This window comes from Manacus vitellinus, unplaced genomic scaffold, assembly GCF_001715985.3.
Source record: "Manacus vitellinus isolate BGI_N305 unplaced genomic scaffold, ASM171598v3 scaffold_4_pilon, whole genome shotgun sequence".
Lineage (NCBI taxonomy): Eukaryota > Metazoa > Chordata > Aves > Passeriformes > Pipridae > Manacus > Manacus vitellinus.
Genome location: NW_021940604.1, coordinates 26742968 through 26756960, shown reverse-complemented (window position 1 = coordinate 26756960; position 13993 = coordinate 26742968).

The window sequence follows — 13993 nt, the reverse complement described above, 5'->3', positions numbered from 1 at the left end:
CAGAGTAGGAGAGGATTTAAAACAAAATTTCTCCTGCCAAAGACTGCGTGTAAGGAAAAGAGCATGATTGTCGTAAAGATTAATGTTACGATGTTTTCAATTAGTTTAAAAGCTTTTTCTGTTGATCATTTTTACTATGGTTCTTCGGTTATTTTGTAATTTTATTTGGAATATGTCACAGTTTATTTGATTTTTTTTTAATTACATTGCTTTTTCAAGCATTATTACATATGAATACTTTGCAAGGCCCAGTTGGAGTACTTAGTTTCAACTTTGAGTGACTATTTTTGATTTGATTTTTTTAAAAGATCGTGTTATATTTGGTTTTTATCTATTGAACTGATTTTGTAAGGCTTTGTGTGAGGCTTAGCTTTGGTTCATTTGAGGTACTTTGCAGAATTTCAGCTGTTCTTTTCTAATAGAGATTCAACAAATTCAGGTTCTGCACCTTCTGTAAGTTATTTCCCTATTAAAGGTTTTACAATTCTGAAAACTGATACATCAAGAATGTTGTCTGATGATATCCATGCCGCATATACTTTTAATACATAAGTACTACAGATAAGTTCCAGTGCAAGATCTACGTTGAAGATTTGCTATGACTGAAGATTTAGTATTAATTGGATACAAATTGCCATAAAAGAATTATCCTAAGTACTTTCAACTATTAAATATAAGGAACTTGATCTATTTCTAAACCAATTATGAACCACAAGGAGTTTGGGGGAGAGAAGGGAGATGGTGTAGGATAACTGGAAAAGGAGAAAGGAAATGGAGAAAAGGATTCACTGGACATAAACAGATGGTTTATATGAAGGGAAACACATCTGTAATATTACCTATAAGACCAAAAGGACCCATGACAACCTACCTGCCATTTTTACTAATAATTTATAGACCCAAGATTACTTGTAAATCTTGCCACGTGCTGCACATGTAAGAAAAATGTAAACAACACTTAAGTTACTTCAGTGATCCTGATTATCTTTGCTTCACAAAAAAGAGTTGGGAAGAGGTAATAACTAGATTAATGGGATATTTCAATCCTAAAGCTGATACTATAGTTATTTTTTCCCTTCTGATGCAGCAATTGTTTCCCTGCATAACCAACCCCAAACACTAACTGACATATCTGACAGCTATAAAAAGGACCACACCATAGCAGACCGACACCACAGAGCAACTTCATCCCACAACTGGTGTTATTAGGTTGTCCTTAATCAATCTAGCAGAAGGGAGACATCATGAAGCTGAGATCAGTTTATGCAAATGTTTGATAATTTGGCACTTATTCAGGTGTATGACTTTTCCTCTATAAAGGCTTTTTGGGGTTTTTTGCCTTCTTTTTCCTCCCTTAATTTCTAACCCTATCTGGTGTTGGCTTTTTAATGCTATGCTTATTCAGAATGTTTTGACAGATAGCAAGCCTGAGGCACATTCCCCTTTCCACACAAAATTCAGGAGTGGGGGGAAAGAAAAGAAAAAAAAGTTTTCAATATTTTGAACAACCTTTCTGAAAAAAACCCACTCATCTCAAATCACTAAAAAAGTAGAAAAGGAGAAACAGGACTGTGACAGGACTCTGAATCTGTTGCCAGAATCCAGCACAGAAGCAGGAGGAGAAAAGGTGAATTGCCTATGACCTTTTTTGGCAATATGAAATATTTTTCATTCACCAAAACGTTTGGAGACCTAAACAGGCAAGAGACTTAAAATTTTTGCAACATGCTTCCCAAAACTCTTTGATTCTTTTTATGTAGAATAAAAAGTTGAAATACAATTCCACGTGAGTAGGATTGGCTTAAAAATACACATTTGCCAAAACTGAAAGATAAAGATTTCAGCAGCACCCAATTTGAAGCAAGAAAGCCAAACTTTTAACTTCAGACAGTCCCCATTTCTGATTAAATTCTGTAGCACTCTGATTTCCTTTCCCAGAAAATGAAATCAGATCACAGAAAGGGAAAAAAAAGATACCAGAGAGGAGACCATTACTGACGGAAGCCATGTGTCATTAATTCAGTTATAAATTATTAGCTGAAAGCAGCCTCTCAGCATTTGTATTTGATGAACAAAAATTGATTGCTTCAAGGGCATTTCAATCCTTTTGATGTTACCATCTTTTAGTCCACCACAAATCTGAATCCTTAACAGAATGATTATAGCATTATAGTAATCCTAAGAGCCAATACTAAAGGATTTGGAAGAGCAACAGAGATCAATAGATTGAAAAAAAGCATGTCTTTTTGAGTTGACAGAGCTGTCTAGCCTGATAGTGAACCTGAAAAAAATAAGTGGAGACTAAGTAAACAAGCAATCGTGCAGACTGAGCTAAACTGAGGTGATGAGTCACTTTTCTGAATTGTTGAATACACTGGGAAGCTCCAAATATTTCCACAGGATTTAAACAAAACTAATGGCAACCAAGGGATATTTTGCCCACAATAAAAATAAAAGAAGTTTCATAAATATGTTTGCAAGTGTTTTCAGAGCTTTGTGAACTGTTCTGGAGGTTGGGGAGTTCTGCGAGGTCAACATTTGTGTTTTGCATAGACTTTAAGATTATTTGAACTGGGATTTGAGGGAACATTGTCTTAATGATTGTCTTCCTTCTGCTTTGAAATCCAGAATCTGGGCCATATTCCAACATAGAGATGAAAGTGCAGTTCTCTCAGCAATTAGGTTGTGAGATATACAGTAGACAGAAGGACCATGCATCCTTATCGTGTAATCTCTATCAAACTGTAAAAAAATGTTTAAGCTACGGAAGTAATAGGTAATGTTTGTGGAAAGTTCAGGTTATATACCAGGTTGTAAGTAACAAAGTTTTCCTAGCACAGCAAAGCAGAAAATTAGCTGAAAGCTAATACCCCCTTCAACAGCTCAAGGATTAGCATAAAATTATACTTTGAAGGAGGAAAAAGAACAGCATTGCAACAGTGGAGTATTGCAGAAGATCAGTGGAATGGAGAGAGGGAAGAAAGAGAATAAAAAAATCCTTACACCAAAACTCTGCCAACTGGTATAATATTTAGCAGATATTAACGATTCTTTTGGTGTGCTAAACAACAGATTGACTTCACAGTACTCAAGTGAAAATTCAGAGAAATTCAGATGCAACACATCTGGAGAGCATCCCATGGCAAATGGTGAGTGGCTAAGTAATCTATTTCAATAGCAAGACATGTAGTGATAATTTATTGTTTGTAACCAGGGCTGTGAGCCTACCAATAATTCTAATGCAAAAACTTCTAAAATTACGTAAAGGATAAACGCAGAACCTCCAACAATCACATTTCTTTAGTGAGATATATATCACTTATACATACTATTAAAAGATAAGGTAATAAAATTCATTTGAAAAAGGGTGTGTTTTTCAGTTCTGTATGATTCTGCATATGAAGACTAGTGAAAAAAAGTGCAGCATGTACCTTTTATGCTACTGCAGATGATTTTCTTTATGGGCCATAGCTTTTTAGCTTGGTTCATGTTTTCACATTTCTTACATCTGAAAGAGTGGCACAAATTAAATGCACATTAAAGACATGATTTCGGAACATTGTGTTGAAGCAGATTTAACCCATTATTTTGAAGCTGTGCATGATAACATGTGAACTTTAAGCTTAACCTTTATCTCAAGCTGTTTAAAATGTTTTGTAGCTGTTCTTGTCTAAACGAATAAAGAGGAGGATAAGCAGGGACTGGCATAAATAATAGCTGCTTTAAAATGGGCAAAGAAATTGATAGCTCTACAAATGGCAGCCACCTGCATCAGGAAACTAAAGAAAGACTGAGTATTCAGTGGAGAAGAAAATACCAACCTTCATTTTTCCTTTTTATGGGAATGTAGTTTGAATCATGGTCTATACTTCTTCCACCATATCACCCTCTCTCCTGAGCAGAACTAGGGATTATAAGCATGAAAGAGGAGAAAATTCTGCCTGTGTCACAGTAAGATCTCATGCTAAACCTGCAAGCATTGATGGCTTTCCACAGAGGTTCACGGAAGCAGAGGTGATTAGCAAAGTGCAGCTGGCTGAAAAAATACAAGGACACAATTCCTGAGCAGCAGCAGACGAGACAAAAGTAGATAACAGTATAATTGCTATAAATCACAGGATGCTGTGACATTCAGGTAGTCTTGTGGGGGTAGAAAAGGCTAATTTGTGAGGTCTGAGGTAAAATCTGAACCACTGTTTTCAAAAGTGAGAGACAGAAAGACAAAGCTATATCATATACCATGTTACAGCTTCTGGGAGACTGTAATATCCTACTTGCAGGGTTAAGTTCTTAGAAATTGTTACATCTTTTTCCTTCTGCCTGACCCACATTAACACAAACAGAAGAGAGCTTCTGCAACATGACAGGTGCTTCAGACGTTCCAAAAAGCCAGAACTTCTCTGTCTTTCTCTGATTGGCATAAACCCCATCTTCAGCTCTCAGGGAAGAAGAACTATTATCATTCTCAATAAAGCTTTTCTTTGTCTTTTCCACTTTGCTACAAGTTAGAGAAAGTAGTGGTTCATCAAACACGAAGCTACTGTAAAATTGCACTACTAACCAGTTGGGTTTGCATTTACACTCCAGATTAACATAAAAGACAGAAAGGCAGAAAATATGTTATTAACTTTAATCTTTAGGAAAAAAAAGTAGACAAAACCATTGCAGAAGATCTGTACCTCCACCTAAGGTCTGACACATTCATCTCACCCTACAGTTCTATAAGAGACTTGTGGAGACATTTCAATAAATAATTTCTGAGGTAGATTTGAAATTTGCCTTTATGGTCCTCAAATTACTGATAGAGAATCATAGAATAGTTTGGTTTGGAAGGGACCTTAAAGATCCCTTCCCTCTTCCTTCCCTTCCCTCCTAGAGATGCCTAGGTTCCCTAGCTCCAACCCCCCTGGTTATTCTCAATTATTCTCAATGGACAGGGGTACCTTCCACTAGATAAGGTTGCTCAAAATCCCATCCAACCTGGGATGAACATTTCCAGGACTGGGACATCCATATCAACTCTGATCAACCTGTTGAATTCATGGTCATTGGGTTGTCAAATTTATGTTTGATAACACGATTGTCGTTCCCGATAATGTAGTTTTATTTCTAAAAAAAAATGGAAAAAACTCTTTATATCCTTTCCATCTCTCTACTCCATATTCCCCACAAATGTAAATCTCTATACAGATTGGTTTCCAAAGGTCCTACTGACATTGGTGGCAGTTTATACATACACAGTTTGTTCTACACATGAATGAAAATTAGCTAGAAATAAGAGAATTTTTTTGCAAATGTCAAAAATTTTTGTAAAACTTGGAAAGAAATGAAAAACATTGAGAAAATACTTAAACCTAACACTGGTGCATATCTCATATATAAATATAGTGTCTTATACAATCAAAGACTCTTAAAAAGATTTCAGCTGGAAAGGACTTCAGGAGATGACCTGTCTATCCTTACGCAAGTACTACCTTTTATCAAGACCAACTTGCTTCTACTGTGCTTATCAAAGAATAACTCACTGAAGTTAATGTTCTTCACCTGTGATAAGAGAAGTTTCCGAAGTACGGTATGTGAACTGCAAAAGGTGTTACTTCTTGTAGTGTCTGAAGGATTAACCTCCTCCGGATTACTTTCCTTAAATTTACCCCATCACCTTTTCAGTCCTTTATAACTCACTATGACCCTCTTCCTAAGTTACAAGCTTTTACTAATAACCTGCTAGTACACAAAGTCTAATTTAGAGTACAGAATTTATTCCCTTTGTGGTCATACAACCAGATAACCACTCTCCTACAGAGGAGGTTTGCTCTTTAATACTTGCTTCAACTTCTCAAAAGTACTTTAAAGGTCTTACGTGCAGAGTAATTTATTTTTTATGAGAACTGATAGGCAAAAGTGGTGAGAATTTGTGCTGAAGTGTGACAAATATTATTATAAAATTTTCATCCCATGGCAATTAAAGTTGATGAACATGGACTCCAAAAAGAGTATCTAATTTTAAGAACTCTATACTAGGTCTCCTGAGGGCTTCCCATATTTGGGTGAATTGAAAGATAATATATATTTAGGATTAGGAGGATATTTAACCCTCAAATTTGTGATTAATAGGGGTGAAAAATATCCAGTGAAGTTCACTAAAACTATAGGGAGTGATCCACCAACAGCAAACCAAAAGTTTTCAGTAAGATGGGAAACATTTTGAAGTCTGGAAGTGAAATAAATCATCACTATGAAAAATAAAATATTTCAGCTGTGTGACACTGCAAAACCATAGGGAGATGACTCGTGATTCCTAAACCAATGCCTACAAATATAATAGAGTAATTGTCTTTTTTAGAAATTTTTGACAGATTTTTGATGTAAGGTCAGTTGAAGGATTTTGGAAAATCTGTTCTGACGTTGTTTTATTGTTTTAATTAAAGGGAAATTCTGATCATAAAAGTAGATCAATTGTAACATATGTCTATCACTATTTCTATTTTAGTGTCATTGCAGTCCTTGTATCTGTTATTCAAGAAAAACCGAATCAATATCATAAGTATTTCATGACTACGTGTTGCGTATACAAACTACATAAGGAGTATAGGGTAGGCAAATAATCACTTGGCCTACTCAGCTGCTATCACAGGCAATCACACCTCACAAGCTGCTGCATCTTTTAATTTTTTTCTTTATTGTTTTTGTTCTAGAACATTGCTGTGTTCTACACCCTTGGATCAAGACTGTTCTTTAGTGTAAATAACTCTTTTCTCTCCCTAGGGCCTGTTTCCATCATACATTTTGAGACAGAAGTAACGTTTCTCCCAGCTGTTGTTTTGCTATGCCACACAAAGGCACCTCCTCTAGTTTGTTGTCACATGTCATTCTGCGTCTTTTGATCACCCTATTCTTTTCACTTTGAATTTTGAGTTGAATTGTAGATTTCTAGAAGATGGATGAACAGACCCATGCACAATATTCTGGAAGACTATCCTGGATGATTATTAAATTAATTCCTCACCTCTATTGAAAACCTTTGCATAATAAATTGAGTGACTGAATTTGTCCTTCTGATTGTTGTATCCCACCGGTGAGTTACAGCCATTTTATGATTAACTAATGCAAAATCTCTCTCCTCCTCTACCAACGAATTTTGTTATTAACCCTCAAAGGCACAAATTCGTGAATCTCTCTGTTCAGGGCCATTTCACTGCAATTATAGTCTAGGTTGATTACTCAATTTATTTGTATTTTAATATGTTTAGCTCATATCTTCAGGACTAGCACTAGCACCTTCCTTACACCCCAGCATGTCTGTCTCATTAATCACTCAGTGTAGTCTCCACTCTAACTAGTTCTTCTGCTTACACCAGTAATTTCTCACAGAGCACACTATCAGCTTACTCGGAGATACAGTACACTTACTACATTTAACTAATAGGGGAAAAAAGCTGCTGCATACATTTCTCAAACTTTTTTAAAAACTCAGTATATCTTTTATCCTTTATAAAAATGCATCGCACTTTTGTTATTATGGTAACAGTGGCTAAATTTATTTTTAAATAACTTCCCACCAATCTTGCAATTTTATATGCTAGTCCTCTCAGAACTCTGGAAAGGACATGAAATTCAGAGTTTATTCCCCCATAAATGTAGTAATCTTTTTAATTCATGTAATGAATTACATCTGTAATTTATATAACACATTAAAAATAGAAACAAAGTATTATTTTAGTGGTGGGACATCCTTCCATTCATTCCTACTCTTTCCAAATACAGAGTAGTCTCCCTTCCTCCCTTATCCTCATTTTATTTATAAGGCTAAAGGACCTTTTTGTTCTTTGTTTTGAATTCCTTTCTGCTGTCTAACTTGGCTCAGCTTCTGCTATCTTACACATTTTAACAACTCACTCTATACCTCATGAACTCTAGAATGGCATTTCCTTTGCTTAATAATCCTTCTGTCCACCCATTTTCTCTTATTTAAACCTTAAATCCAATATCTTTTCTCACATTTTGCTCTTATTTTGAAGATAATTATTTTTCAGTTAGGATGAGAGTGTGATTCTCAACTTTGGATAGAGTTCCAATGAGTTTTTGCTACTCTGACTTAAAGTAAAAACAAGTCTTGCCTGTATTTTGTCCTCCTAGTTCCTTAGTCCAAATGATACCACCACCTGAATTTACTTTCTTTAGTAAACATATTAAGGTTTCTAGGTGAAGTAATCAAAATTCAGAAGATTTCCATTCTAAGGGTGTTTTTGCAATTTTACTTCAAAATCTTTATGCATACATAGTATAAGGTAGTCTTTATAAAATACATTATTATTTCATTCAGCCTCATGTGATGCACAATGTGGACAGTATTGGTTTGGTACATAATTATTCAAATACTTTTTTTGTAAACAAATTGTTCTTTGGGTTGCTCCCACAATTACTTGGTGTTCATCATCCAGATTCTTCACAGAATACAGACACATTTACTTGTGTTTTTGCTTTTCTTCTGTGTTGATCATCTCACTTAGTGCAGGCATCCACTGCCTTCATTTTCAGTAATAAGTGACAGATACTTTATTAACTCAAATTCCAAGACCTTCAGTGGGAACTACCAAAGAAAAAAAGTCTTGTTGTAAAAAGTTGTTTGTAATCAAATAGGTTTAAAGTATTGCCTAATGAATGGCTTGTGGGAATTTTCTCATAAGGGAATAGATAGAAAAACATTTTATAAGACAGCATTTGGATCATGTAATTGCAGAATACTCCATGAATCTCTATATATTTTTCCTTGTTCTGTGCACAAGAAATTTAGGCTCTGTGGCCAGGTCCAGATGGAAGTTGGATGCATTGGGTAGTGAATTCCAGACAGAACAAAATGTTAATTGCTAGAAACAGATTCCTTTTAAATTAATTATTTGGCTTTTCCATGATGGAATGAGAAGATTCTTTCTTAGTTCACTAGATCCTGCTGCTAGGTACTTGACTCCAGGTTTTCACTGGATGACTGAGTATCCAGGATTAAGCATTTTAAAGATTATTCTACAGAAAAGTTAAGCTGGCATTTTTAGTGCTTAATGCTAAAAAACTACAAGTAAAACTTCACAGAGGAAAGACATTGTGTCCCATTTGCTCTCTGCTGCCGTTCAGCTATCCCATAAATAACTTTGACGTGGAAAGGCCTGTAACACAGCACAAGTTTCCTGCTCTTACCAGAACATACCTTTATACCTTGAATCAAAATGAAGGAAGAATATTTCTTGACAAGACATATAAAACATTAGCAGACATCTCAGTGAAACATTACAAAACTGAGAAAAAAACTGTATGTAAGCTGAGTTTCTATGTTAACTGATGAGTCTATTATTCTCTTCACAGGACTTTACTGAACTTTCTTATTAGTGTTTCCCTTTCCCTTAGAGGAATGACACTAGTATTAGGTAAGTCAATCTATTATCACTGGAAAAGAGGACCCATATGGATCAGGTTTTTTGGTTTGATTGAGATCAGTCATTACTGACTTATATAATTAAGTCGAAAGCTATTTTTGCTATTTGGACTTTAGCTGATCCTACTATATTTCTATTTTGAAGGCTTATTATCTCACTAGAAAAGTATGAAGATCTGATAAGAACTGAGCCTAGTATAGCCAGCCAATTCCATGTAACACTAGGGCAGTATGCCATACTTTTTTTTCATTGGAAGCTTGCTTTAGTCCTGCAGATGGGATGCAGGTCAGGGGGAAAGATGCCAATACAGAAACATAAGATCTTAGAAATACTGTCCATGGACTATGACTAAAAATATTGTATAAAACATAATCTTGTTTCAGGGTACACTTTTAGAAACAGTTTAAATGCAGTGGAGCAGCTCTAGTAGGAACAAGAAAGGACTTTCAATATCTTCTCTATTACTTGGCACACTCCATGGGATATTGGCCTTTTGCCTCACCATTCATGAGGTTAAAATCCACTTTATGCTTACCACTCAGTAGAAGTATCCTAACAAGTTGCCTGTAGGGAAACATTCACGTGAACTTACCCCCTTTCTTGCTGTACATAGAGTAAAGAGTTCCCAAGACAGAACAATTTTGCTCTCCAGGCTAGTGGTTAAGGCAATTCTTTCAGAACCCTACAACCTGATGATTTCAATATTCCTTTTGTCATCGAGGCTCTCAGAGAGATGGGGGAATAAGAACGTGAAGTCTGAACCTGGGTCTCCTGCCTGTTTTTGACTACTCTCTTAATTCACAAATATGTGCTGAGAGCTAATAGAGCTCAAGGAACCAAGGTCCTGTTAAAGAAATAAGTTTTTTAAAGCACTCTATTGAAAATAATTTAAAAATTCAGTAAGTGAATGCATCATACAAAAAAATTATAAAAATTTGTATACTACATTTTTTTAAAAATAAGAAAATAATAGTAATCCAGAAGTTATTCAAATTTGAAGATGTTAGAAAACACTAACAAGTAGCCAGTCTGCTAGGGGTAAATCTTACTTAAATCTTAGATATTAAGAAATGCTGCTGTTAATTGCATTTCTGCAAAGAAATTGAGGTATCATTGCATTTGCAGATGAGAACTTTGGCATGAATATGAGTTCAGCATCAGATAAAGGCTGCCTAACAGAAAAGTCTCTTCTTCTACTACCTAATGACTAACATTAAGCTGCACTAGTACAAGTATGACAAATGAATTCACTTAATGTCTCTAGGTGGACTAGATCTGACTTTTATCCTAATACATATGAAGTCATTGTTACCTAAGTGAGTCTGTTATCATTCTGTAGTCACTTTTGGTTCTGTGAATGTGAAGGATTAATTCAGTGACCATGTCTTTTGAGTCTCATTTCCTGAAATCTTTTTCTGAGGTAAAAGCCAGTCAGAGTTTGACCAGAGGTCTTAACTGATAAATCTTAGGTGTACCTAGGTGTATCCTTCATACTTATTCCTGGAAGCAATCTTTTTACTTTATTTGCAACACCTCTTCCTCTGATCCTAGAACTATTGGAAGTTTTACAGATGAAAAAAATTTTCAGAAGGGAATCTAAATCTAATCCCCTATTTTCTTACTCTAAGTGCCCTAAGTTATCTTTTATATGTTTTATGCCAAAGGACAGTATTTTCAAACATTCTACATTGGAAACAAAACTTTTTTTCTCCTATATTTTTCTTTATCTGCTCCACTGAAAAGAGAAGATAGCCTAGCATCCAGCCCTGAGAATTCATACACACAGAAATTGTGTGTACTAGGTGCTTCAAAACACAGACTATTGGCAGAGGTCCCTAGAATTTTTGAGTTCAGGTGGGCAATCAGAGGAAGCTGACAGAACTTGGAGACTGTTGTCTGCATCAAAGAATGTGAAGAAACAAATAAACAAACCTGTGGACTCATAAGAAGTGTCTGCCAAAAATCATCTGAGAGAGCAGACACTGATGATACATTCCCATAGATGGTATTACTGTTCCTATACGAGAAGCAATTTTATTTACATTGCATTTAAAAATTGTAACTTGTGCTTTCAAAGCTTATATTCTCTTGGAATTCTCAAGGCCGGAATTCATTGTGGGTGAAATACTGACTTTTCTTTTTCCTTATTTCTGATTATGCTAAGGCCAAAGATAAAGCATTAGGTATAATAACATCTGTATTATGTGCCACTAATTTAAGCCACCAGGAAGTTACAAATTCTTTCAGGATCACACCACTCCATTATACTAGATGTGTGTATTCTACTATCTGGTGGGAAAAAAAGTCATTTTTGTGGATACCATTATTGTGAAACCATATTTCAATAAAATTGTCAGTTACTAATTCCCAGAATTTATCCTTTAAAGAACTTTAGTGTGCAGCAAAAATTATTTGATGTTTAACAAAGTGTTCCCTGTATATCTAGTCTGAAAATCATTGTTCATTTTACTACAAAATACAGTTGTTAGCCCAGTAGAACTAAGAGGTGAAAAAAAAGGGCAATCTATTCTTCCTCAAATGAACTAAAAGGACCATTTAAGTTATATATATAAAATCTTTATTACTGAACATTAAAAAACAAACAAACAAACAAAAAAACCCCAAAACAACAAAAACCAAAAGCCAACCTGCCTCAGTGTCAAGATTTTTAGATAAATATGCAAAGTTAAATATTTGGAAACCCAAATCATCCAGATGCAATAAAAATCTCTGAGTACTGTTTTAGACAATGATAAGGCTGTCATTAGCATTCTAGTTATGGTCAACTTGTACCTTATTGCACCTTTCAGAAAATTCCTTCAGCAATGTCATGATTTAATAAGAAACTATTCGTTTATACCAACATACTTTTAGGATGTTTACCACAGAAGAGAACTTCACTTTTCATCAGTTTTTTATGGCTGGAAACTACTTGACTTACTCAAACCATCTTTATAATTCCTCCAATGGAATTATTTGGGTAACAAATTTGTTGAACTCAAAGGCTCTGCTAGCTGAGTCAGTTCATTCCCAAATTCATTACCCCAAAAATAATTCTTCTTTTGTTTCACAAAATCTAGAGGCACCTACAGGCATCACAGTTTTGGTACAAGGGTGGCCATCAGTTTGTGGGGAATGGAGAAGTTTCATCTGAGGTTGATTAAAAAATGTTTTATGCAGAAACATACAGTTCTTTAACAGCATTATTCCCGTGATAGCACTGCTAATGGCAGCATTCTCTGTCCAAGGTGCTTGCACCCCCAGCCTCTTCCCCTCCTAGCAGCTGCACAGTGAACCAGATTGAGGAGCTGATCCAGCAGAAATACAACTTTCTCACTTAGGTAATTTTTCAGCCATATCACAGTTCTAATTCAGTTCTCTTGGTGGTTATCCAGCTGAGGGGTACCTATCCAAAGACAAGAATCACTTAAGGTGGTTTAAGCATTGCTGCTGTCAAATGTTAACACAACACTAAAAGCTTGGCCAATGCCTGGTAGTGTAGTGAACTGTTTACCCTCTGGAGAAGTGACAACTGCGCATATCTACTCTTAGGGATGTCAGCATTATGATTGGTTGAGGATGAGAATGAAAGGTAAACAAAGGAGAAAACTCCTTTCCTGATACCTCAACTACTGACATTTGAGGTGAGAGCAAGAGGAAAGTGAAAAATGGGAAGTTGGTTTAAATGGCTTCCCAAGAAAAGCTTGTACTACAAAAGCAGTCTCTAGCCTAGATCCTTCTTCATAAATGCAACATAAAGATATGAAGCTGAAATAGAAGGAGTAATCACAGCACTAAAGAGCCTGTGATTGCCTAACATTTTGTCAGCAAAAGCACAAAGGGCAAAAGAAACTTTTGGGAATATGCTGCTAAACATATCTACCAGTGAAATCCTTTTCACATTTATTCACCTATTTCCATGAAGTTTTCAAACTTACTAGAGGAGTGAGTGATAAAGATGAAAAGCATCTCAGTAAATGTTTTATGGAAACATTCTGCTACTCACTACCAATGTCTTCAGTGGTCTCACTAATGAGTTGCTGAAGCAAAGCAGAACAAAGGGAAATGTGCAATTCTAACTTAGAGATTCCAGTCCCTTCTATGTGAGGACCTTTTGGAACTGTAGTTAAGGATCTTCTGTAGCACAAGAGAATGTCAGTGCTGAAGACATGCAGTCATAGTAAGAACAAATTGTCACTTTTTTACAGCAAGTGTAGGTAGAATATAAAGAAAGTATCATCTGGAGATGTTAAAGAATAATTGATCTCCATAAAGACACTATGAAAAGAAGCAGATATGCAGTTGAAGAAGCAGTATTGAAGCATTCTGCACAAAAATTATACTGTCAAGGGAAAAATGCATTTAAATATTCATTTTCCTTTCAGTTCTAACTGCTCTGAAATATTCAAGTCTTTTCGACCAAGTTATTTTGGCTTATTGCCAAAGGTTTAAATGCAGTTATGAAAGGTATCTGTTAATTGCATACCCACCAAAAAGCCCAGCTTTTATACTTAGAGCTTTTCTCACCATGACTTTTCAGAAGAATTTTAACAGATTCTCCTTTG